This window comes from Canis lupus, chromosome 2, assembly GCF_011100685.1.
Source record: "Canis lupus familiaris isolate Mischka breed German Shepherd chromosome 2, alternate assembly UU_Cfam_GSD_1.0, whole genome shotgun sequence".
Classification (NCBI taxonomy): Eukaryota; Metazoa; Chordata; class Mammalia; order Carnivora; family Canidae; genus Canis; species Canis lupus.
In genome coordinates this window covers 54,364,104-54,388,585 of record NC_049223.1, presented here as the reverse complement: position 1 = coordinate 54,388,585, position 24,482 = coordinate 54,364,104, and the positions used below count along the sequence as shown (strand labels likewise).

The 24,482-nt window shown below is 45.0% G+C and overlaps 1 long non-coding RNA gene across 2 annotated transcripts; it reads right to left on the bottom strand.

The window, feature by feature from the left end:
• Positions 1-1,744: 1,744 nt before the first annotated feature.
• LOC111094658 lies at positions 1,745-21,556 on the bottom strand. 2 transcript variants are annotated; one of them, XR_005355007.1, is made up of 3 exons: positions 21,449-21,556; positions 18,216-18,366; positions 1,745-1,857 (listed from the first exon to the last, which is right to left on the bottom strand). It is a non-coding gene; the product is annotated as an uncharacterized LOC111094658 (long non-coding RNA). The 2 variants fall into 2 exon arrangements; XR_005355006.1 differs by having other exon boundaries at positions 18,216-18,382; positions 21,449-21,552.
• Positions 21,557-24,482: the final 2,926 nt, after the last annotated feature.

Genomic DNA, 24,482 nt, shown 5'->3' with positions numbered 1-24,482 from the left:
CATCGCTGATTTTTCTCCCTGAAATAAACCTTGACTTATCCTTGCTCCACTTTTCCACAACCCCATTTTTTGACCTTCAGTGTTGCTCGTCTTTACTTTCTTGGCATGGTGTTCAAGAGTATCCAGGGGTCCACTCCAAAGGATTGGCTATTTTTCAGGGTCAGTTTGTAGCCCACATGAGAGCAAAAGGTATCTTTTGCCTCTAGGGTTCATTTGCGCTCTAAATAAACTTGAGCCTATTTCCTCTGACGTAACCTCACCTACTGCTAATTCTTCTATGTTCCTGAAAACTGTATAAAAAGCCATTTCAGGGATCCCTGGGTGGCGCAGCGGTTGAGCGCCTGCCTTTGGCCCAGGGCGCGATCCTGGAGACCCAGGATCGAATCCCACGTCGGGCTCCTGGTGCATGGAGCCTGCTTCTCCCTCTGCCTGTGTCTCTGCCTCTCTCTTTCTCTCTGTGACTATCATAAATAATAAAAAAAAAAAAAAAAAGCCATTTCATGGTCTCCCCTCGTTAGTTCATTAACTTCAGGAGACGGGTCCAGGAATGATATCTGGCTAAGACAGTTTGTATCCTTGCTGTTTGTGTACAATCTGGCCCATAGGAACCCTCAGTAAATGTCTGTTAAATGAATAGGTCTATATTATTTTTAAAGATTTTATTTATTTATTCATGAGAGACAGAGGGGGGGGGGCAGAGACACAAGCAGAGGGAGAAGCAGGCTCCATGCAGGGAGCCCAACGTGGGACTCGATCCCAGGTCTCCAGGATCACACCCTGGGCTGAAGGTGGCACTAAACCACTGGGCCACCCCAACAGGTGCGATTTTAAAGACCTCTATTTATTTCAAAATAACCAATATTTGAACATTTTGTGTTATTTAGTCCTCTGGCAACCCTACAAGCTAAGAATCCACAGGAAGCTTTTTTAGGTAATGTGGCTGTCCCAGCGTCCCAGGGTTGGCCAGAGCTAGTCGGTACTTCTGCTGGGGGCTTCGGGCCTGTCTGATTTGTTAAGTTCCAGATGCATATTCACTCACTGGGGAAGTTACTTGGTGCAGAAATGTTAGAAGCTATAAATATATAGACTCTAATCAAGTCCAGGGGAATTGAAATCTAACACTGAGTAAATAAAGCCCTCACTGGAAAGCCAATAGGTTGATTAGGAAAAATTTATAAGAAGCAAGAAAAGATGATTACATCTGAGCTAATAATACATTTGGCATTTTTATAGAAATAGTCTGTGTACATGGCAAAGGAGTTCACCGGTTTTATTAACCTCATTATTCAGTGTGTTGAGTTTACAAAAATCTGGGAAGTTGATAACAGTAATTAAGCAGGGAAATGTGATAAACCCGAGAATCCAGGTGAGCTGCAAGGCCTTGGGCCAAGTGCTCTTAACCACTTGGCAGAAATATTCGTCTGCAGAAAGAAGGTAGGAAGGGAGAAGGAAAATGAGAAGAAATAGCATGATTTGCCTCTAGTCATAGATTTATCCCTTTTCACCCATCGTGTCTCCAACCTGTGGCCTTAATGACCAGATTGAGTTTTATCACATTGAAAGCCATCTTGGCCCGGCTGTTTCCTTGGACTTGGTGATCAGCCTGGTGGACTGGAGCATGACCATGGCCAGTGGCCTGCGTTGGGGACTCACCCCCTGCCTCACAGTCTACACAGGCCTCCTAGATTCACCCTGCCAGAAAGCAAAGCTCACACCACAGTGACATGGATGTGGGTGAACCCACCTAGGATCTGGTTCCGTTGCTTCCCGTTGTCTTTCCTAAAGCGTAGTCTACAGAACAAGCATCCTGGAAGGTTCTACATGAAAGCAAGACTTCGGAGGGTTCTTGATCCTGTGCTGAGAAACAGACCGGTGCATGGAGTAATTATAGAGTCTTGGCAGGATTACAAAGTGGGGATTTTGAGATGGGAGGAGGCTCAGACAACTAGGAGTCTAAGGAAAGCCCTCACAGAGGAGGGGGCGTTGGGAAGAGCTCTGAAAGGTGTCCAGAACTCGAAAGACTGAGACAGGGCATTTAGGGAGGGTGCTGAAGGCACGGGGGCCCGTGGGAGCCACGTGTGGATGGATGCTGAGGTCATGGAGGGGATAGTGAAAGAGGAGGCTGGACAGGTACGCGGCAGCCGTAGCACGGTAGTGCTCTCATGCCACCGGGAGACAGTTGGCCGATCCTCTGAAGGCTTCTGGGTAAGAGAGAGGTCTGATGGAGGCCTGCTGAGGAACTACGGGAACCTGAGGCACCTACGTCCAGGGTTTGACAGAAAAGTAAAGGGGAAGCAGACGTGCCAAGTAATACTCTACTTGCATAGAAGTCAAGAGGAACAGGGGTGCCCGGGGGGGCCCAGCGGGGGTTACGTGTCTGGCTTTGGCTCAGGTCATGATCTTGGGGTTCTGGGATGGAGCCCCACCTCCGGCTTTGTGCTCCGTGGGGAGTCTGCTTGTCCCTCTTCCTCTCCCTTTGCCCCTCCCCCAACTCATGCTCTCTCCTTCTCTCAAATAAATAAATAGATAGATAGATAGATAGATAGATAAATAAATTCTAAAAAATAAGGAAGTCAAGAAGAATAGGAGTGAGACCCAAAGTTAGGTAGGAGGTGGAAGACACTGAAGATCAGTCAGCAGCCCTTGCACGGCCAACAATCCCCATGGTCTGCCCCTTGCCTGTCCCTCCCACCCGGTAGCTCACCATCCTAGCGCCTCTCAAAAGTTCCTTAAGGTCCTTGAACGTAAAAAAAAAAAAAAAAAAAAAGGTCCTTGAACGTGCCATACTCTCTGACCCCAAACCATTGCATTTTCTGCCCATTTGCTTAGAATAATGATGAAGAACATGATCATGATGACGACGGTGGTCGCTACTTACAGGATGCTTAATATATGCTCATCACGTCTGAAGTGTTTTCCAGAAGAACCCTCATTTTTTGACTGGTGTTATGCTTTCTCTCATTTTCTGTTGGGGCCTGGTATCGATGCTAGGGAGTACTCGATTGAGGTTGTAGGTCAAGGTGTCCAGCCATGCTAATATTTTTGAGGCATACACCTAATTGTAACTGAGCTTCCATTAGAAAGTTTTTTAAAAAACTATATTTTGGAGTGTATGTTTCTGTGTATTCCTGTTTTGTTTTTTTTTTTTTTTAAGATTTAATTTATTTAGTCATGAGAGTCGCAGAGAGAGGTGGAGACCCAGGCAGAGGGAGAAGCAGGCTCCGTGCAAGGAGCCCGATGTGGGACTCGATCCCGGGACCCCAGGATCACTCCCAGGTCTGAAGGCAGGTGCTAAACCACTGAGCCACCTAGGGATCCCCTGTGTCTTCCTGTTTTTAGAATAATTATAACTATACTAAAAATGATCGGAAAATTATCTCACCGTATTGTGAATGCCCAAACACAGTGTTATTTTCTGTTCACCTTTGTTGGTATCCACGGCCTATGAAATAGTTCTTGGCACATAACAAGACGATGATCTACATCTACTGAATGCTTGAAAAATTGAATGAGGGAGAGAATAAATAGTGAAGTTTGTAGAGAGATATGCTGTGATTCCCCCGATCAGCTCCTTGTTTTCTCTTCTAGTCAAACCCACCAGAAGCACAGTCGTCCACTTGCAGCGGGGTCTTTTATTCCTTTGATCTTCTTGGAGGGTCACAAGAACATGGCAGGGCAAACATAGTGAGCCCAGGACCACGTTTAGCATTCCTGCCTCCCCATGCCTGGCCCTCCAGGCTATGGGGGGCCACGTGAGAGTGTGAGTGAGGGAGAAAGAGCAGGGCTGGACACGCGTCACCAGCCCTTGCTGGTGAAAATAATTCTGAGATGATCTAATGGAGACTTGGACTCAGGGGACGCAGCCTCTGCTGTTCTGGGTTTTGTGGACACAGACCTAAAGGCCACCTGTCCTCTATAACCCCAGACTTCCAGATTTCAAGTTCCTTCCCAGGGGATGGTAAAAGGGGCGAGTCAGCTTGAATGAAGACAGTTGGGATGGAAGATAGAGGTTGACCATGAGGGTTTAGGGAAGGAACCACGGCATGTGGGAAAGAGAAGCTCTTGACTCTTTGATCAACTTCCTGCAAAAACCTGCCCAAAAAAAGCAGATGTGTGTCCTCCCGTGAATTTGAAGATTGTAACTCAAAGAGAGACTATTTTGCCCATGTGTTTTTACTTTTCTTCCCCACTTATTGTCAAGATTGCCAAGAACCAGGAAAGACCAGTTCATTTCCAGTGCTGGATGGGGAGAAACTTTGCCTGAAAGTAATAGTTAAAAAAAAGTTAGTGAGTTCAAAAGGATACTTCTTTATAAGGGAAGGAAAGGGTCCGTTTTTACATGGCATTAATTCACCTGTTATTCTAGTATCTAGAAAATAGCAAATAAATAATCACCTTCAGAGAAAACCAATTTTAACATTTTTTTATATATATCCTCCCTAACTCGTGTATGTGTATTGTGTATATATTTGTTATTCTTGGGCCTTCAGAGGAGCCATGCAAGTGAGAGGTCCCAAGGTTTAAGCTCCATTAGCTTCGTAGTAAATCCTGCATTTTGTGCCCTGGTTCCTTTGTCTCTTTCTCCACCTGACAGTACATGATCAACATCCATGAACTTCGCTCCCCTGTCATGTCCACAGCGAGGCTGCTGGGAATGGCTCATTTCAGTAAGCATTCCTTGCACACTCCATGTGTGCCTGGCACTGGGCCCTACAACGAGAGGAAGTTAGGTGCCATCCATATCTGCTCTCATCCACAAAGGAATCCCAGCTCACAGGCAACTCGGCCTCTTGGCTGGCATCTCCAAACGGCTTCACTTACTTCATAGCCTCCTTCCTAAAACTGAGTCCTATAAGGAGTGCCACGTACCATGTTCTCACTGTGAACGTAACCCAGCAGTTCCTCCTGGTAACTTATTTCTAGTAAAACCCTCCAAACTGGATTTCAGGAAGATAAGTTGTGCCACCTGCTACCACTTCCCACAGTCACATTGTCTTTTTTTTTTTTTTTTTTTTTGGCCTGAGTACACATTCCAAGAGCCTTTGTTCTCACAACATGGCTGATGGAGGGTTGGCCCAAGATCTATGAAAGATAGATGTTATTATGTCAGTGATATAAATAATGTAGCTCCAAAAATGGGGGAAATGGATTTGAAGACTCTAATTAAGTAGAATTCAAATGTGGTTTAAAGTTAATCACGATAGCTTCAGTCTGAATCTTTAAATCTTCAAGTTAGAAAGCAATTAGTCCTTCTCTACTGCATTGGAAATGCCTACCATAAAGGAAAGGGCGTGTTACCCCAGTGAAGTGCAATAGCAGAACAGACCAGATGTCAAGTGTGTTTTCTATTTCAATATATTAACTCTAATGCTCTAAAAGCAAATGTTGGGTTGCCCTCGTTTAAGCTAGTGTGGATATATATCTAAGTTATTATGAAATGCCATTTATTATTTTTCATTTATTTTTTAAAATGTTGCATAAGTGAGGGACTCTTTCTTAGAAACCACCCAGTGCCTTATGGCCTGATGTACAGGGTTCTGTGGGCTATAGTCTCTGCAGTCCTCAGCTGACACTATTCAGAAGGAATTCTTAGGGGACCTGTTGCATGGATACTATTCAAACTCCTATGTGATGAGAATTTACCTCATTTTTAAAGACCTCCGAATAGATTATCAACTGTTCACAGTGATAAGTCCAGATTTTAGTGGGAAACTAGTGGCCAACACATTATACATTAAAAAAAAAATAGTACAGTTTCTCAGTGGACTATTATGTGGCCACAAAAATGAGAAGGCTGCTTATGTACCGATAGCAAAAAATCTCTACTAGGTGTTGTAAAATGAAGAAAAGCGAAGTGAAGAACATAATATATACTAATGTTTGTGGAGAAGCATGAATAGATATGCATTTGTATGTGCATAAAATATCTCTGGAAGGATAAGAACACAACTGAGTGGCTAAGACACAGGTTAGGTGGACACTACATCTTTTAAAGCTTTGACCTATGTGAGACTGTATTACCTATTCAAAACTTAAATTAGAAAATAAAAATATTTGTAATCATTGCCTACAGAAGAACTACATTTTTTTAAAAGATTTTATTTATTTATTCATGAGAGAGAGAGAGAGAGGCAGAGACACAGGCAGGGGGAGAAGCAGGCTCCATACAGGGAGCCTGACATGGGACTCAATCCTGGGTCTCCAGGATCAGGCCCTGGGCTGAAGGCGGCGGCGCTAAACCACTGAGCCACACTGGCTGCCCAAAACCTACACTTTTTTATGCTAGAATTCAAATCTGGCTTCCGGGCCTAAACATCAGGTGCTTCTCCATCCCCTCTGTGCCTTTCCTTAGAAAAACTGACCATGAGGCAACACTGCATCTTGTTTGCCTCTTACAAGTATTGGCTTTGAGAAGTTTCTTCCTGGTAGCAACATGAATATTAAAGATTATACACGTTGTAACAAGTACAGGGGCTTTTGATCCTTGAACAAAGGACCTCTGTCTTCTGGATCATTTGTTCAGTTTTTCCTGGAGACGGCAAGATGGTCACTGATGGCTTTGCAGGAAGCTTCTCGAAGCACCAGCAAGGGAAGTCCAACTGGATCCCAAACCATCTTTCTGAATTGCTGCGATGACTGGGAGCCTCCCGTTGCCCCCAGGGGTGGCAGGGGCTGGAGTAGCCCTCAGGAAGTTACTGTGTGAGTTCCTCTAGCGGGAGCACAGGATTAACAGGGCCTCAACTTGTGACTACGGCTGGTCGGTCCTTCTGGGCAGAAATCCTTGGCCCCTGGGGGAGACCTGGCAGGAGGACATGTGGCTGCAGCAGCTCACAGAGCCCTGATGCTGAGCAAAATAGTTAAAAAATGTACATCTCTACCCAGCAGAGGCAAATGATGAGCTCTTTTTTCTTTTCCCCCAAATCTGAGATCTTTGTTATTGAAAAGTCCTACCAAAAAAAAAAAAAAAAAAAAATCAAAACAAGACTTGCAACCATCTTTTTTAGTTAAGAGTCTCATTGGGGATAAATCAAAGCGCTTTATAATTGTTCCCTTTCTGTGTTGTGGACTTATCAGTGAAGTTTTGTTCTCACGACGTCTTATCTACTGAAAATAAGTAGCAAATGATGACCTCGTCAATGGAAAATAAAAGGCGTTTCAGTTTATCAATAACTGGACAGTGATAAAAATAGGCCCTGAGAAGCCGCAGCTAAAATGTGCCCTGAGAGGTCCGTGCTTGTGGAGGAAATGGGTTCTTTGGCCTGTGTCTACAAGCTCCTCCGAGGCAGCTGTTCCCTAAGACCCCCTGCAGACCCCAGGCTCTTCTCCGCGTTCCTCGTCTCAGGGCATCCCGGGATTGCTGAGGAGCTCGAACGTGAGGCCTTTGCTGGGCAGGTACCACAAGCCCCTGCGCCCCTTTGGCAGCACGCACATCAGTGGCTGCCCACGACTTGCGACCCTCAGGTGTGGACACAAGTGTAGAAGCCAAAGCTCAAGGCCATTCCCTACTTGTCACTTCATACAGTGAGAATGTAAACACCAGCTTTGGAAATTTGAATTTGAGGGGGCTAACGATGAAGGCAAGGCCTTGGGGGAAGAAAAAGAATGCTAAATAAGAAAGGGGGAAAAAAAGAAAAGCTCCAAAGTTCTGCTGAATGTGAACATCAAGCATCCGTTTGTGTCTCAGCCACCTCTTGACCAAAGCACTCAATTTCTGCCCCTGAGACCCCTCGTGGGTAAAAGGGGATAAAAAATAGTTGGCTTTCGCTATTACGTGAGGTCATCGATGCCTGTAAAGCACGGGCACGTTGCATGGCACAAAGATTTTCAAAACTTGGAAGTACTTCTTAATGTGGGGAAATGGAGGAAGAAGCAAAGTATAAGGCTTGCCTTGGGAGAAGCCCAGGTTAGATCAGGGCTGGGGTCATGGTTCCAGGCACAGGCCTGGAAACCAAATGGATGCATCAGCAACAGGAGGACTGTAGGGCCCTCATTCCGTCCCCACAGCTCTGGGGAGGGCTGTCCCCACCCCAGGCCGTGGCCCTCGGGGAGTTCCCCGCCCCACCTCCTAGCCGTGCTGTCACCTGGGTTGATTGGCACAGTTATCCCACCGTAAAATCCAAGGTCACATCAAGGTCAAGATGGGCTAAGGAGTCTATGACGTTCAATGAAAATAATACAAATCATCTTGATTTTAAAAAAAAATGTTATAGGAAAACCCACAAACCCAAGCCATGCATCCCCTTCATATGTGACTTGATGCCTCGCTGGCCCTCCTCGCGGGACATGGGCCTCCGCGGAGCCGGGGCAGGACTCTCCTCCTTACGTCCTCCGTAACAACGCTTGAAAAGAGCTTTCCCTGGCCACTACCCGGGGATGCACAAGATGTAGAATGAGAATAAGGATGGGTTTCAGCTAAATAATTCCTTAGAAGGCACTTCAGGGGGCAAAATTGTTGCTGCCAGTTTTCGGGGCAGCAGATACCGTCCCCAGGGAAGCGAGGCCTGTGCCCAGTGCCGGGCGGCCGGCGGGTGGCGGTGCCCTTGCCCCCGTGCTCACAGGCATGGACCAGACTGGGAGCAGGTACTGGCGGGACGTTTGGAGGCCTGCTGATGGCTGGGCAGCGATGTGGGGGTCCCCGGCCTCCCCGCTACTGCTCTGCGTTTTGAGCAGGCCGCTTCGCCCAGCGCCGACGTGGCGGACACCATTTCAAGGTGTCTAACGAGTCTGCTAGTTCATTTAACAAGCGATTTGTTTATTTATTTATTTTTCTTTTTTAAGATTCTATTTATTTATTCATAAGAGACACAGAGAGAGAGAGAAGCTGAGACCCAGGCAGAGGGAGAAGCAGGCTCCCTGCGGGGAGCCCGACGTGGGACTCGATCCCATGACCCTGGGGTCACAGCCTGGGCCCCAGGCGGACGCCCAACCACTGAGCCCCCGGGAGCCCTGACAAGTGATTTGGAGCAGGTCCTGGCCGGCCGCCCCCCAACCCTGGCAAGGGCGTGAAGGAGTGTGCGACCCCGCGTGAGCTGCACGGCCACGGCCACGGCCGCTGGGCAGTTGGGCTCCACACGGGCTCCTTGTAAGGGCCTGCGTCACCGCCTGCGTCCCTGAGCCCAGCCTGTTGGATCAAAGGTCTCCAGGCCCGGCCGGCCGCGTTGTTCAGCTTCCCAAGCCCTTAGGGACCCGCCTTGGTCCGCTGGCCTTTGTTTGTTGCTCTGCAGCTGGTTCGGGGCCTGGTTCCCGGGCGTCGGGAGGACTTGGGCAAGGCCGAGGGTTCTGGCCCTGCAGGAAGGCCGGTGAGGTGCCGAGGGCCGGGCAGTTGTGCCCGCAGCTGGAGGCTGACCGACCCGGGCTGTGCACCGGCATCTGCACGGAGCCTCCTGAACACACAATGTCTTTTAGGGGAGACCGAATGCGCGCCCTATACTATCGCTGTTACCTTTGTTTGAAAGGCCTCACCCACATTTGGGAAAATGCGGCTCATTTTGAGGACAGGCATTGCTAGAAATTTTCTGGCAGAAATAAAAGTATTCATTCTCCTTCTTCTGTGTTACTGAGCATGTCTCCTTGGTTTTGTTTTGGGTTTTTTTTTTTTTTTCTTTTCATGGCTCTTAAAGGGCCACAGAAAATTTTTTTTAGCTTGAGAAGCAACCATGCCTTCCAGCACAATGTAGACGAGGAAGGCACCATCGGAAGGGAAAGGCGTTCCTGGCTGGGACCCCTACCTCTGCTTGCCGCCCTGCGGGGGCCCTTGAGGGAGGCGAGGTGGCACCAACACCAGGGACGGGGAATTGAAGTTTGCTTAAGTCATTAACTGCGACCGGGCTGCACCTTCATGTAAGAGAAAGATGACAAGCAAAAGACAAAAACCGATTTTGCAAGCACGCAGGCAAATATTACATCACCCGTGCAGTTTTTTTGTTTGTTTTTGCAGAAGAATTTGGCATCTGGGTACCTTACAGCACAATGGAAAAGGCACTGGATTTTTAGAACATGTTTCACGCACAGTATGATCAGAAAACATATTGTCCAAAACTCAATCATGTATTTATATATATAGTTTTATAGTTATATGTGTATATATATGTATGTTTTATGTTTATATTGATAGGATTTTTCTTTTTTATGGGCTACCTATGAAGCCTTATTACAAATGTTTCCGTAGCACATCGTTCATCTAAAGCCATACCGATGAAAAACAATAAAAATAAAAAAATAAAGCCGTACCGAGCGAGCGAGGCAGGAAAATATCCCACGTTCTAATAAGACAGACCTCCCGACATTAGACCAAAAAAAAAAAAAAATCTACTTAACCTCTAGACGGTGATTGACATACTGGATGTATCCGCGATGAGCATTAGTACCCCGCTAGCCGTGTCTTCGCACACAGTATTGATCTGCCGGGTTCCAGCTCAGGGACCCCAGCTGCTCCCAATGACAGGGAGAAGGTGCTGAATAAGCAGAGGGAAGCGGCGCAGGCCCAGGGCCTACTGGTCCTTTTCTGCTCACGCTCACTCGGTGGCCAGTTTACGGCGGTAGCAGGGCAGGCCTGCCTGGGGCAGAAGACTGGGAAAGTGAATGCCTGACACCACCTTGAGGGGCCACCCAGGGGCCCACAGTATCAGAGCTTGGTGCCGGCCCTGGGAGCCCAGGGGGAACTCTCCTGCCTTTGTTCACAAACCGATGGAAGGTGGGCCTTCTAGGGACTTCTGTGTGTCATCGTTCTGCTGTTTTCCCTCCTGGCACCTCCGTTTCTTCATCTCTATCCACCCCTCTGAGCTGTCGTGATGACTGAATGGGATCATGTGTGTAAGCGATCAGTAGAGGGCTTGGCACGAGGTGACCACTCATAACATGGGCCCTGCTGCTGCATTATTGGTCTCTCTGGGCTGGTGAAATCAGACTGCCTCCGGGCTGATGGGGACCCCAAGGAAGGGAAAAAATAAGACCCCCTCAGACAGGCTCGCTGGTGCGTCTCGGTTTCTCTCTCTCTCTTTTTTTTAAAGATTTATTTTTATTTATTTATGATAGAGAGAGAGAGAGGCAGAGACACAGGCAGAGGGAGAAGCAGGCTCCATGCAGGGAGCCCACGCGGGACTCGATCCCGGGACTCCAGGATCGCACCCTGGGCCAAAGGCAGGCGTGAAACCGCTGAGCCACCCAGGGATCCCCTCTGTTTCTCTACCAAAGGATAGAAGAACGTGGAGCCTCCAAGGGCTGGAGTATCTGTTGGTTTCTTCAGGGCCCTGCGTTTGGAAATGCCATGTTAGGCCTTACGGTTTTATGTCTCCCAAATTGGAAAAAAGAAAAGAAAAGAAAAATGTTTTAAGCCGGGTATTTGTTCCTTGAGCAGTTCTATGTGGGACAGCATTGGGTGGGGGGAGAATGCATATATATATATATATATATATATATATATATATATATATATATTCAAGCAATTAAGTTGCTTGTGGAAATGGATACGAGCAAACCCAGAAATGCAATGCGTTTTCCCACTTAGAATGAGGAACTGATTTTGACTCAACATTGCAAATACTGCATTGTTGTCCAGTTACGGAGAAGCCTAGAAACGCGCATCTAAAAATAGGGCCAGTGTTTTTTTGGATGGTTACCATCTATATCCCGTCTAAATAGGAGCGTTTTTCTTTCCCTCCAAGTAGTTGTATGTGGAGAGATGCTGAGATAGGGGAGTTTCACGTCTAATTGATGTGACAATCTCTTGCTCGAGAGCCGTTTAATGCTGTGATAGATTAAGAGCACGCTTCTTTCAACGTTCACAGCAGATCCAACAACTGGCTTTCTTCAGGCTCCTTAAAAAAACGCAATACGTGCAGAGCTGAAGGCCTGATGGCCAAAGGCTGACGTGGATTCCTTCCCCACCTCCCTGTGGCTCCTGCCTCTGCCCGGGGTGGGAGATCTTCAGCTCTCTCCATTAGAAGCTGAAGTGGGGGGATGTTTCTCTTCTACCAACTGTGCTTCGAGGTTTCATGCGTTTCTTCTGTTCTTTTGTTACTTAGCACCCCTCCAGTCTCCCCCATCCTCTGTGGCCCAAAGTCATCTGGGAGCCGCAGTCTAACTTCCCTGCAGCAGGAGAGGATTGGGAGGTTAGAGCCTCCCGCGGCTCCTTTAGCTGGGCATCAGATGCCCCGCTTTCCGAACAAGGGTGTGTTCTGGGGCTGCAGCGATGTTTTAATTTGTAGTGGTGTTTGGGGGCATCTTCTTCAGTGGCAAAGGGTCAGGGGGGCCCAGCCTCCTGCGGTGCATGGACAGTCCACACAACGAAGGGCCCTCCCAATGCCAGGAGCATCCCCATTGCTTCTTGACTCTTTTAGATTGTTTTTTGTTTGTTTGTTTGTTTTTGGTTGAGAGGGGAGGCATGTAAGCAGGATGAAGGGGGGCAGAGGGAGAGGGAGAGAGAATCTTAAGCAGGCTCAGCGTGGAGCCCAACTCAGAGCTCCATCTTACAGCCCCGAGATCATGACCCGAGCTGAAATCAAGAGTCAGACGCTGAACCAACTGAGCTACCCAGGCAGGAGCCCCTCTTCTAGACTCTTCCTAAGTCACTCTGCTTTCAGTCATAGGGCTCTCTTTCCTACCTAAGACTGACCTGTAAGGCTCCAGGCCCCTCTCTGTAGACGTTCCCCCCGCACCCCCCAGCCCCATTTCCACTAGAGGCCTAGGTAAGCCCTCTGCCTGGTAGTGTTATCTGTCTGTATAATCCCAGCATCCAATTTGGGTAAGATCCAGCTATAACTGCTGACTTCTTGCTGATGACTTTATTTATGGGCACAGAAAAAAAAAAAAAAAAAAACAAGACTGAGGACAAATGTCTGACCCTATTATCCACACCCCCAAGTAATATCCACACCCCCAAGTCCCTCCTCCTGGCCCTGTTCGCTCTTTCCCCTGATCTCTCACCTCTGGCCCCAGCCCCACCACTTGACCAGCTGCTTCCTTCCTGCTTCTCCCTGCTTGCCCTGTTGGGGTGGCAGCCCTTTTCTCTGCTAGTGGAGACTTTTTCTGCCTGGACTCCAAATCCACTGTTGTGGGTTTGGATGAGATATGCTCCCCTGGTGTGGTGGATTACAGATGGTTTTTATTTTCTCCTAGTTACATGATTCTAACTTTGTTTTTTAACAACGGGCACACATAGACTTACACATTCTCCTCTCTTTGTCCTTCCTCTTTAATTACATAAGGAATATATAAATACATTTTTGTTATTGGGGAAAAAAAATCAATCAACAGAGGTATTTAGAGTAGAGGGCAACCCCCTGATTTATCTTCTCCAGAATCTGTTATCAGTTTGGTGTGTATCATTCCAGAAGTTTTCTATGCATTTACCTATCGATATAAGCATATATCAGTTATAGACTCGGAAAGAAATGAAGGTTAACAAATGGTCATTTCTGGGCAGCCATGTGGTCCACCATCTTGGTTAGTTTCTATCATAAGCTTTCCTGAGATTCCCTCGTAAATGCCTACTCTGCCTTCTAGGGCCTGATTGCCCTTCTCTGGAACTGTTATTCTGGCCACCTCCATCCTTCTTCAAAGCCACTGCTTTTCCCTAAAGTCTTAGCTTTTCACAAACTCATAACTCTGCTGTATCAACACAGTTGCGTGATCTTTTCCTATTCATGCCACTACCAGATTCCTTTCTAAGGAGGGAGTCAAGAGTCAGATGTTCAGATAGTACACAGTAACATACAGGTGGCCACCAACTTCCTCTGGGGGTCTCAGGATTTTGCCTCATATGCACCTAAAGCAGTTTGCATTCATCATATATTCTCTGTAGGGTGACACCTCAATCTTCACAAGGTTTAGGGGAAGATGAGAGACATGTTTAGCACCTTTTACAGTTTATAAATAACAAAACTGTATGGTCAGTGTTTCATCCCCAGGGCAGACGGTGTCCCCTTAGACACATAGTTGAACATCTGATATGTGGAAAAATCCAACTGAGAAGCAACAGCTAAAAATAGAATTCAGAAAGCAGTGAGTCATGGCCTAAATGAACAAATACATTAAACAATATATTAAATAGAACAAACTCACCAAAGGAGCATTGAGGCTGGCTTAAGGTAATCTTCACCATTTTAGGATGAAGCTGTTAGAGGGGCTCAGGGATAGAGGAGATCAAGAACACTTTGGTGGTAACTTTATTATTTGCATTTTGGCCCCCTCTTCAAGATGTGATCTGCTCCCCTCCCTCAAACACACACTTATTCTTAAAGATTCATTGAGACTGATTTTTTTTTTCCTCCCTTAAATGGCTCTAAACCTATCTCAGAAATAGATAAACAATGTGGCTCAGTGGGCTTAGCGGGACAGTGACATCTATGCTAATCCCTGATCAGCCAGGTGCTTGCCCCCTGGGTGACCTTGAAGTAAGACCAGCCTCCCCGCTCTTTCTATTCTTCCCTTACTTCCTGAGATGGTAACACTAGCATGCTCCTCTGCCCTCTGGGGCTGTGAGGTAGGCCAACAAATGACAACATGGGAAAGCCTTTTGCAAAAAGGAAGCCCTTGGTGACACAGGCATGATTAAAAGAGACAGGTCAGCTCAGACAGGAAGCCCTAAATCCTGACTCTGGCTCCATCCCCAGTCACAACCCAATCACCCCAAGCTGGGCGTCAGGCTCTGCGCTTGCAGCTAGGAGGGGAAACAAAGATGAAATAGTCCGTCTCACTGGGCACATGCTACCAAACCACAAGAAAAATCGGACGATGGTACTGGAAAAGAACTGGTGTCACCACCAAATGTCACACAATGTAATTTCTGCACTTGGAGTTTAAAATATGTCCTAAGGCCGATTTCCCACCTCCCCAGACTGTGTGCTTTGTCAGGACTGCAGCCTTGTCCTAGAGGAAGCACTTGATTCTAGCCTACTTGGTATTACTTACTGTTTCATACACACTTGCCTCCTCTGGTGTGTTAACTCCTGGGAGAGAGTCACACGCTTCTCTTAATACCTAACAATTCACGACATATAATAATTTTTTTTTTACATCTTTGAAATGTACTACATATGCCATACATTTACTCGTTTACAGTATACAATTCAATTTTTTGTATGTATTTCGTTTTTAGTATATTCACCGAGTTGTGAAGCCATCATCATAATCAATCTTAGAAACACATGTACCCTTCAGCTCACAGCCCCCAGTCTTCCCAGCCCTGGGCAACCCCTCATCGATATTCTCTCTCTATAGATTTGCCTAATCCAAACATTTCATCTGATTGGAACTAGACAATGTGTGGTCCTTTGTGTCTGACTTCTTTCATGTATAATATTTTCAAGGTTCATCCATGTTGCAGCAAGTGTCAATATTTCATTCTCTTTTATAGCTAAATAATATTCCATAGCATGAATATACCATATTGTGTTCATTCATTAAGTGACGGACATTTGGATTATTTTCATTTTGGGGCTATCACAGATAATGCTGCTATAAATGTCTGCAAGCCAGTCTTCGTGCAGATACATATGTCCATTTCTCTTCAGTGTATAGCTAGGAGTAGGACTGCTGGTCAAATGGTAACCCTATGTTGAACCTTTTGAGGAACCGTCAGATGTTTTTCAAAGTTGCTGCATCATTTTACAATTCTATCAGCTGTATATGAGGGTTATGACTTCTCCATGTCCTTGCCCAATTGTTATTTTTTGACATTTTGATTCCAGTCATCCTAGGGGCAGTTAAGTAGTATCTTGTGGGTTTGATTTAAATTTCCCCAATGATAAAGAAGAAGTGGTGTATATATGCAATGGAATATTACTCAGCCATCAAAAGAATGGAATCTTGCCATTTGCAATGACGTGGATGGAACTAGAGGGTATTATGCCAAGCAAAATAAGTCAGTTTGAGAAAGACAAGTATAAGATCTGACTCATATATGGAATTTAAGAAAACAGATGAACATAGGGGAAGGGAGGGAAAATAAGATGAAATCAAAGAGGGAGATAAACCATAGGAGACTTTTAACTCTAGGAAACAAACTGAGGGTCACTGGAGGGGAGATGGTGGGGGGATAGGGTAAGTGGGTGATAGGCATGAAGGAGGGCACGTGATGGAATGAGTACTGGGTGTTCTATGCAACTGATGAATCACTAAACCCTAACTTTGAGACTAATAATACAGTGTATGTTCATTGATTTTATTTTATTTTTTTTATTTTTTTAATTAATTGATTTTAAACAAAATTTTTTTAAAAAATAGATATCCCCCATGGCTAAGGATGTTGAGCTTCTTTTTGTGTGCACAAGGCCATTTGTGTATCTTCTTTGGAGAAATGTCTGTTCAAATCCTTTGTCCATCTTCTATTTACCTTTTTATTACTGAGTTGTAAGAGTTCTTTGTATATTCTATATACAAGCCCCTTATCAGATATATGTTTTGTGAATATTTTCTCCCAGTCTGTGGGTTGTCTTTTCATTTTCTTGATAGTGTCCTTTGAAGCACAAAAGTTTTTGATGACGTCCAATTGACCTATGTTTTCTTTTGTTGAATGTGTTTTTGATGTCATATCATAAGATTCCATTGCCAAAATCAGGGTCATGAAGATTTACCTGTATGTTTTCTCCTATGAGTTTTATGGTTTTAGCTCTTACGTTTAGATTTTTTATCTATTTTGGTTTAATTTTTGTATATGGTTATAATGACTTCTGAACACACGACTGTTAACTGTCCATTTATTATATAATTGAAAGAAAGTTCATACTGACTCATATCATTTTTTAACCCTTTGAAGAGTATTTATTTAGAGCCTACTATGCGCCAGGTACTTGGGGCACAAAGATGGGCAAAATAGTTGAACCTCGCTCTCAGTCCTTAATATAGTGGGAGAGACATTGAGTGGCATTACGTCACAAACAGCAGCAAGTGCTACAAAGAGGAAATACGAGGTGGCTTAAAAGAGTTCAGCCTGGGTACCTGATCCAGTCTGGAAGGCCAGGGAAGGGAGTGATCTGAGGGGGAGGGAAAGGGAGCTAGGTAAGTGAAGGGTGAAGGATGGAAAGAATGCTCTTGTCAGAAGAAACCATACTGAGCATGAGAGAGGGGGATGGGAAGAGATGAGCTTAGAGGAGGCAGGAGACAGAAAGAGCTAGACCCTGTATTAGTCACTTCCTATATGCCAAGTATTATAAGCTGTATTTTTTCGTTTTTTTTTTTAAGATTTTATTTATTATAATGATAAATAATATTAATTACTTTATTATTTTTAATTATTTATTAAAATAAATATTATTTATTCACTTGAGAGAGAAAGAATAAGCAGGGGAGGAGTGGGGGAAGAGGCAGAGGGAGAAGCAGACCCCCTGCCGAGCAGGGAGCTAGACTCGGGGCTCGATTCCAGGACCCAGAGATCATGACTTGAGCCAAAGGCAGACGTTTAACTATCTGAGCCACCCAGGTGCCCCAAAAGCTATATTTTTCATAGAGTTTTCATTCCAACTCTGGGAGATAGGGGCATTAAGCATTTCATGAATTAGGGAACCATAGCTCAGAGAGGTTAGGCACCTAGTAGGCCTACCCAGCTAGTGAGGGGCAGTGCTTGGACACAAACCCAATGCTGCCGAAGTCTACATCCTGCCCTAATGGACCTGCTACATTGCCTCTGCTCAGGACGGGAGTCATCTTGTCAAGGAAACTCTGAGGTTTAGATTTAGGCAAGAGTAGCCTTCACGGACATAGTTTAGTCAAGATTTCTGTAAGAGCTAGTCTGGAAAAAGAGACAAGAGCACATACGTATAAGGCCAGAGTCTCCTGGCCTGTGAAAGTGTGGAAATGCCAGCTGCCCTAGCTCCTTAGGAAAAGCCTAGTCACCCTTGTTGTCAGTAATTCCAGCTTAACTGTCACTCTTAGCAGAGAAGACACACTCTTAGACAAAGCCCTTCGGAGTCTCAAAGCCTCTGCGTGGGGGTCACAGTGCTTTGTCTTTTAAGCGTTTGACTTGAGGCCATTCTTTGCTTACTCCTAGGACTTAAAAAACTGGACCACAACATTGGCCATTGATGGTCCTTGCCTTGACCAGAGCGGCTGATGCTTCTGGTTAAAGAAAACCAAGGAGTTAATTGTCCCCTACTCTCCAAAGTGACCTCAGCCTTGTCAAGGCAGGATTGCCAGTATGGATACATGAATCTAAACTCTGCAGGAGCCTGGAGAGACTGATACAGCAGGAAACTCTAGACTCAGATGAAATTTCCCACCTGATTACCCAGAAGCAAGCAGGCTGGCGTGGCCGTACAGCCGTAGTGGCAGCCAAATGCCCTCCTTCTCTGCAAGTTGCAGGCTTTTAGCTTTCGGATTCTGTCCAGCTGGAAACTCAGGCAGGGATGATAAAGCAGAGCTATAGGAAAGCTTTATGAAAAACAATCTGTTAAAAGCAGACAAGGAAAGCTGTTTGTCTTAGACTACAATGCTTCTTGAAGTTTCTGTGCTTCCCTCCCCCTCCCCTGAGCCAGGAAGCCAGCAAGCTTTCCTCTGCTTATCTGTGAGTTTGAAAATGAGACTCGGGAAAACTGGCTTCAGTGATGAGCTTTTGCTCTTTCAGCACGTAACCGAGTGCGAGGACACTTCTGCTCGTGTAACTGGGCCTCCCCAACTCGTTTGTTTATTCCAGCTCTTATTTTAATTCTATGTTTTATTCTATTTTGCACTAAAGAGGCAGGGCCACAACCTCCAAATGCCAACCAAGGCCCAGGAAAGTTCCATAAATGATGGAAATTGGCTACGATTTAGGCAAAAGGGAGCAGCATAAACTGGGGGGAAAAAATCTCCAGGGAAACTAGAGATTCTTTCTCTTGAAGGGGCAGCAGCTACTGAGCCCCAGTCCATTGTTTCCATGCAAAAACTGGGCTAGTGTTGGCGGATCTTATCATTCTGTCAAGAAATTCAGAAATCCTGAATTTTATTGGACATTTCTGTCTTCTACATGCTCGCTTCGGCAGCACATATACTAAAATGGGGCACTTTCGTTTTCCAAGGTCACAGGGGGACCAGGCCAGTTGAAGGTTTGCGATCCAGCTTCAGAGGCTACCGGCTGGCAACCTCTGGAAAACAGCAGGGGCCTGGAAAACAGAAGCTCTGTGCTAACTGTAGACCTCGAGTAAATTATCTAATCTTTGTGTCATTATCATCAATTAAAAATTTATCTATTTGAGAATTAAATGTGCTTAGAACAATGCCTAACCTATAGTTAACTCTCTACAAAGATCACTTCTATTCTACGTTGATTTCCTTTGAAAAGACAATCCTCCATCCTTGAAGAGCAGGTTTGCAGAGACTCCTCGGCTGAAAACTGCCCAGCAACAGGCCCTGCTGGGAGTGGGGCTGTGAGCTCAGCGGAGCACCGAGCACCATGTGCTTTCCTGCAGCTCCTCCAAGGCCAGAAACCCAGCCCCTCCCCCACCAGGCATGCCCAGAAACTATAGATCCTGCTTTAATTACCAGCAATTAAGCCAGCTTCAGCCTGCAGTACTGGATCAGGCCCTGCCTGGTGGCCTCCTGAGGCCCTCATAGGAACACACTTCAACCCTTCAGGACTTCCTCCACCCTCAGCCATTTATTTAGTCTCTGTCCCCCCCCACACCATGCAAACCTCCCCCCTGTCAGAAACCTGGTGAGCCAGGGAAAGCTGAAGACCCCAGTAGGGATCCTCCCTTAGCCGCTTTCTAAACCCCCACGTCCAAGGTAAACCATAGCTCACAGGATGCTCTCTGGACCCCATAATGCAAGATGGAGGCCCTGTCCTTGGCAGTATCTGTTCTTCTGGTACAATGCCTTTGTATAAGATGGGATTATTTTCCTACAACTGGGAAAGAACTAATACATTCACTCTAGTGAGAAAGAAAATTGAGAAGAAAAATAAAAGACCTAGTGTAGGAGAAAAGTGGAGTAGCAATGGTAAATGTATTTTTTTAGAGGAAGACCATCTTCATAAAAGTTGGGTGAGTCAGTTTTTGTGGTGTGGGTTGTAGAGGAAGACTGGCAATCCAGACAGTTCTCTAACCAAGCCATTCTGGTCTCAGCGGACACCTGTGCAGACTTTAAATAGCATATTGCTGAAAACCTTGGGACTCAGGCTTGGAGACAGAGGCTTTCTGAAGGGCTCTGCTTAAGTGAAGAAAGCTGGGTTTTCCCTCCCCTTGGAGTCTGCATTTCTGACTCTGGCTGAAACAGTTGAGATGAGTCCTTGTTACTGGCTTTTGTTTGCAGCATGGATCTCAAGGCTGCTCTTCCTCCCCCTGGGGATACTAAGCATGTGGCCCACACCTGCTCCAGGCTCGGGGGCCCTGAGGCCAGATGAAGTTGGTGCTCAGGGCAGCTGAGCTGCCTCCATCTGTGACCCAAGGTTACAATGAGCCTCTGGGAGGGTGAGGCAGGAACTCCCATGCTCTGCACTGCACAGATGGCTTTGTTCTATTTACACATCAGTAGTCGATGGCATTTTGCAATTCACTAGTTTAGTAGTTACTAATGTCTGTCATCCCAGTGAAGAAAACACAGACTTAATTAGAATTTAACAAAGTTTTGAAATGAAGATTGAATGTAGCTTCCTCAAATATATAAATGTTAAGCCGTGTCTGAGTCCACCTAGATAATTCAGGCAAGGACACTCAGCCCACCTTGATCGGTGTGATTATCTATCTCAGCAGACTCTTGTCCTGTCTTTTCTTTTGTAAAAAATCAACCAGCTCGTAGCACAAGCTTTTGCCTCACTGAACATCTGTGTGACTGGTCACTGGGTGCTTTAGCCCTCTGTTCTTTTTCCTATCCTGTAACCTCGTTAATTTTTTTCTACCCAATGGCAGATCGACAACCTCATGGAGCATAAAGTCAGCCACCCAAGGACAAAAAGAACACGTAAATGCATACCAAGCTTGTCCAAGTCCTCATCTTTCAGAAATCATGAGACATCAATTAGATGTAAAAGTAATAAATTAGTAAAATTAATCAAAAGTAGTGGTCATTTGCAGTGGCCTGGGAAGCTGTGGCAACACCAAGTAGCAGTTCTATTACTGCTATAAAGCCCAGACTGGGGGGTATCAAAACTCACTGCACAGGAAAATTCATGCACAAATCAAAACATGTTTCTGAGAAAGTTTTTCTTTACTGTCGTGGTAAATGGGGATCACATGATGAAAGAGAATTCAGCTGGTAGGATGCTCTGTTGGGAATGTTAAGAGCCATCCCATAGGACCAGCCTGCTCTCATTTGATCGCATCCCAGATTGCAGTGGGCCTTGGGCCTCTGCTGAGAATAAATGGGGTGACTCTGTTTCCTTAGTTGCAAAATTAATGGGTTGGACTAGATACTCCCTGAAATCTTTTCTGGCTGTACTATCTTAAAGCCTACAACATCTTTTCTTCACTTACTCTCTAACCTCCTCCACATCACCCCATCTCTGCTTCACATGATTGCACTAGGCCTGTAGCCTCACCTCCCTGGAGGATGATGAGTCAGCCAGCTGAGAGATTATCGCTTGACCGTTGGTATTTCAGCACCACGGAGAGGGATGCACACACTCAATGCTCCTCATCCTCCTTCCCCTTCACTTTGACGTGATAGGTCGTGATAGTGACGTGATAGGTCGATGTCACAGAACGCACACACACACCATTATGTTAGGCCCCCCCCTTAAGTATTCATAGACATAATGATTATATATTAAATATATCTAATTATAAATATCTATGATATAATGCATATCTATTATATAATACTCATTATATATTAGGTAATGTTATATAATGTCATTAATATGTACATGCAATACTATATAATATATGACATACGTATTATATCCAAGAAAAACCACTCACAGAAATGAAGCCATTTGATAGATACATCCAACTCTGCTCCCTTCGCCTTAACTTCGCCTTAACAATCGGATTGATTAATTTTTAAAGATTTTATTTGTTTATTTGAGAGAGAGAGAGCATGAGCACAGGGGAGGGGTAGAGGGAGAAACAGACTCCCCACTGAGTAGGGAGCCTGATGCAGTGCTCAATCCTAGGACCCTGAGATCATGACCTGTGCTGAAGGCAGATGCTTCACCAACTGAGCCACCCAGGTGCCCTCAGTTTTGACATTTAAACAGAAACATTTTCTTGTGTAGCCAAGCTCCTATGCTGTTGTAGAATATTAGAGGCCAGTAGATGTTTCTTCCCAACAGAGGAAAGTCTTCTACAGTATCAATGATGGGTGGCTATCAGGCTTCTTCCTGATTATCTCCAGGCACAGAAAGTTGGTACTTCATTGGGGATTATAAAAAAACCTATTAGAAAGGTCTTCAAGGAAGGAAGGAAGGAAGGAAAGGAATGGAAGAAAGGAAAGGAAAGGAAGAAAGGAAAGGGAAAGGAAAGGAAAGGAAAGGAGTCTTACTGAGCTGAAAGCTGCTTCCTGAGTACAGCTCTAAGGCATCCATCCAGAGTATGACCACCTCTTCCATCTCCACCACTAGCCCTCTAGTCCTAGTCATCATCAGATTTCATCTGGGTTGTTGCAATGGCCTCTTAACTGGTCTTTCTGCAGCCACCTTGACCCCCTTGCAGTCTCTTTTTCATAAAGCATCCCTTTTAAAAGGATAAATCCCTAAAAATGTAAGCCATACTCATGTCACTTCACTGCTTTATACCCTCAGTTGGCTCATCATTTTTCTCAAAGTCAAATTCCTTACAATCATCTTAAAGATTTTGCATGATTTGATTCTCCTCGAAACTTCCATCACTGACTTAATCTCCTACTACTCTCTCCTTCACTCACTCTGCTGTAGCTACTTTAACCTTTTTCTCTTTCTTTCTTTCTTTTTTTTCTTCTGTCCTTCGAGTAAGCACATTCATGCATCAGTACTTTGCATTTGCTGTTTTCTATATCAGGCATGCTCTTCCTTGCCCCAAATGCCACTTTAATATTAAGGTCTTCCATAATCAACCTATTTAAGGCCCCACATATCTCTATTTCATTCTTAGGCAGTGATTGGTAAATGCTGGTAAATGTTTAGCAACTCATGGTGGGTGGGGGGTTCCTCATCTATACCACTGGCTGGTTTCTGTGATGTAAATACTCCCACTATGGCCAACTTCAAGCAGCCAGTGTAAAGTCACTGAAGGCAAAGTTGGGAAAGGCTAGCAAATGACTCTCTTCACCTGTTACAAGCCAGCTCAGCACACTACTTCAAATAAAGGAGGATACAGTACATTCCTGCGGCTAAGGGCCTTGGTAGCCATGGGTTCAGGAGAACCCCAAAGGAAGGAAAAACTCATGGGGAAGGAACATGGCTATAGTAATAGTGAGCATTCACCTTTACTTCTGTGTTTTCAGTCACTTTTGGATCACTTAGAACTGGATTTTCTGTCCACTCCTTGAATGCCATATTTTAAAAATCAAACCCTTGCCTACCCTCCCAAATTGGTTGTTTTTTCTTCTTTTTTTTTTTAGAGGACCACAATTCTCTCCATCTCTGACCTCTTATTGTTTGTTATACACATGTACTCCCAGTGGTGTGACCTTCCAGGATGATACGATTGTTACGTCCTGGTATAATTCACCTATGTAGTCCTTGAGGACATAGGAATGTTCATAGATAGCTGAGTTTATCAGCAACTGTCCATTGCTCCTTTCTGTGGTCTGCCTACATCACATACCCCCGCCTTTGAGAGTTCTAGGAGCCACTGAGTTCACATCATCCCTGAGAAGTGTGGTTGGAGTGTTCTCCATCTCCAGGACCATCTAACAGGATCACCAGGACCCAACCAGAGTTGTTCCCATGAAGCCAACTCATTGATTCCTGGGATGTTTGTAGCCTCTAGGTTAAGAGTTCTAGACCAGATTGGGTCTAAAATCTTCTACCAATTCAAATACAGTATAATTAGTTTAATTATTTTATGCTCCCCTAAGCTTAGCCTCTCACTGTCTTTCAGAGACAGAGGGAGACACAGAGACACAGAGACAGAGAGAGGAGAAATTTTTCTCACTTAATTGGTCCTCTACAAGCCAAATAATGGCTCATAATTACCAAATTGCTAAAGTGTTTTTATATTCATAATATGCTCACAAACAAATGGATATGAGCTTGTAAATTGTGTTTCACTGAAGGGTATGACTAATGAGTTAATACACAAAAGCTGAAAAGAAATTTTAATATCATTGCAACTCTTTTTCTGTCATTCAGAATGTTTACTTGCAATCGTATAATACCAATAAAAAACAGCCCCCAAATAAGATGCTCAGTTTCATTTTTAAAAAAGAGAAATGAACTATTACAGTTATTTTTAAGCACTGATTTTGGACTTATTTTTCAAATGTGGTTTTTACAATGTAAATATATATACAAAATTTCAGCACTTTTTTTTTTTTTCGCTTTTGTTGCCTAGCTCCTTCACATCCTTTATTTAGAGACTTCAATATTATCTTCTGCTGCTGAAAGACAATTTAGGATTTTTTTTTTTTAAAAGAACAGTCAGGGCGCCTGG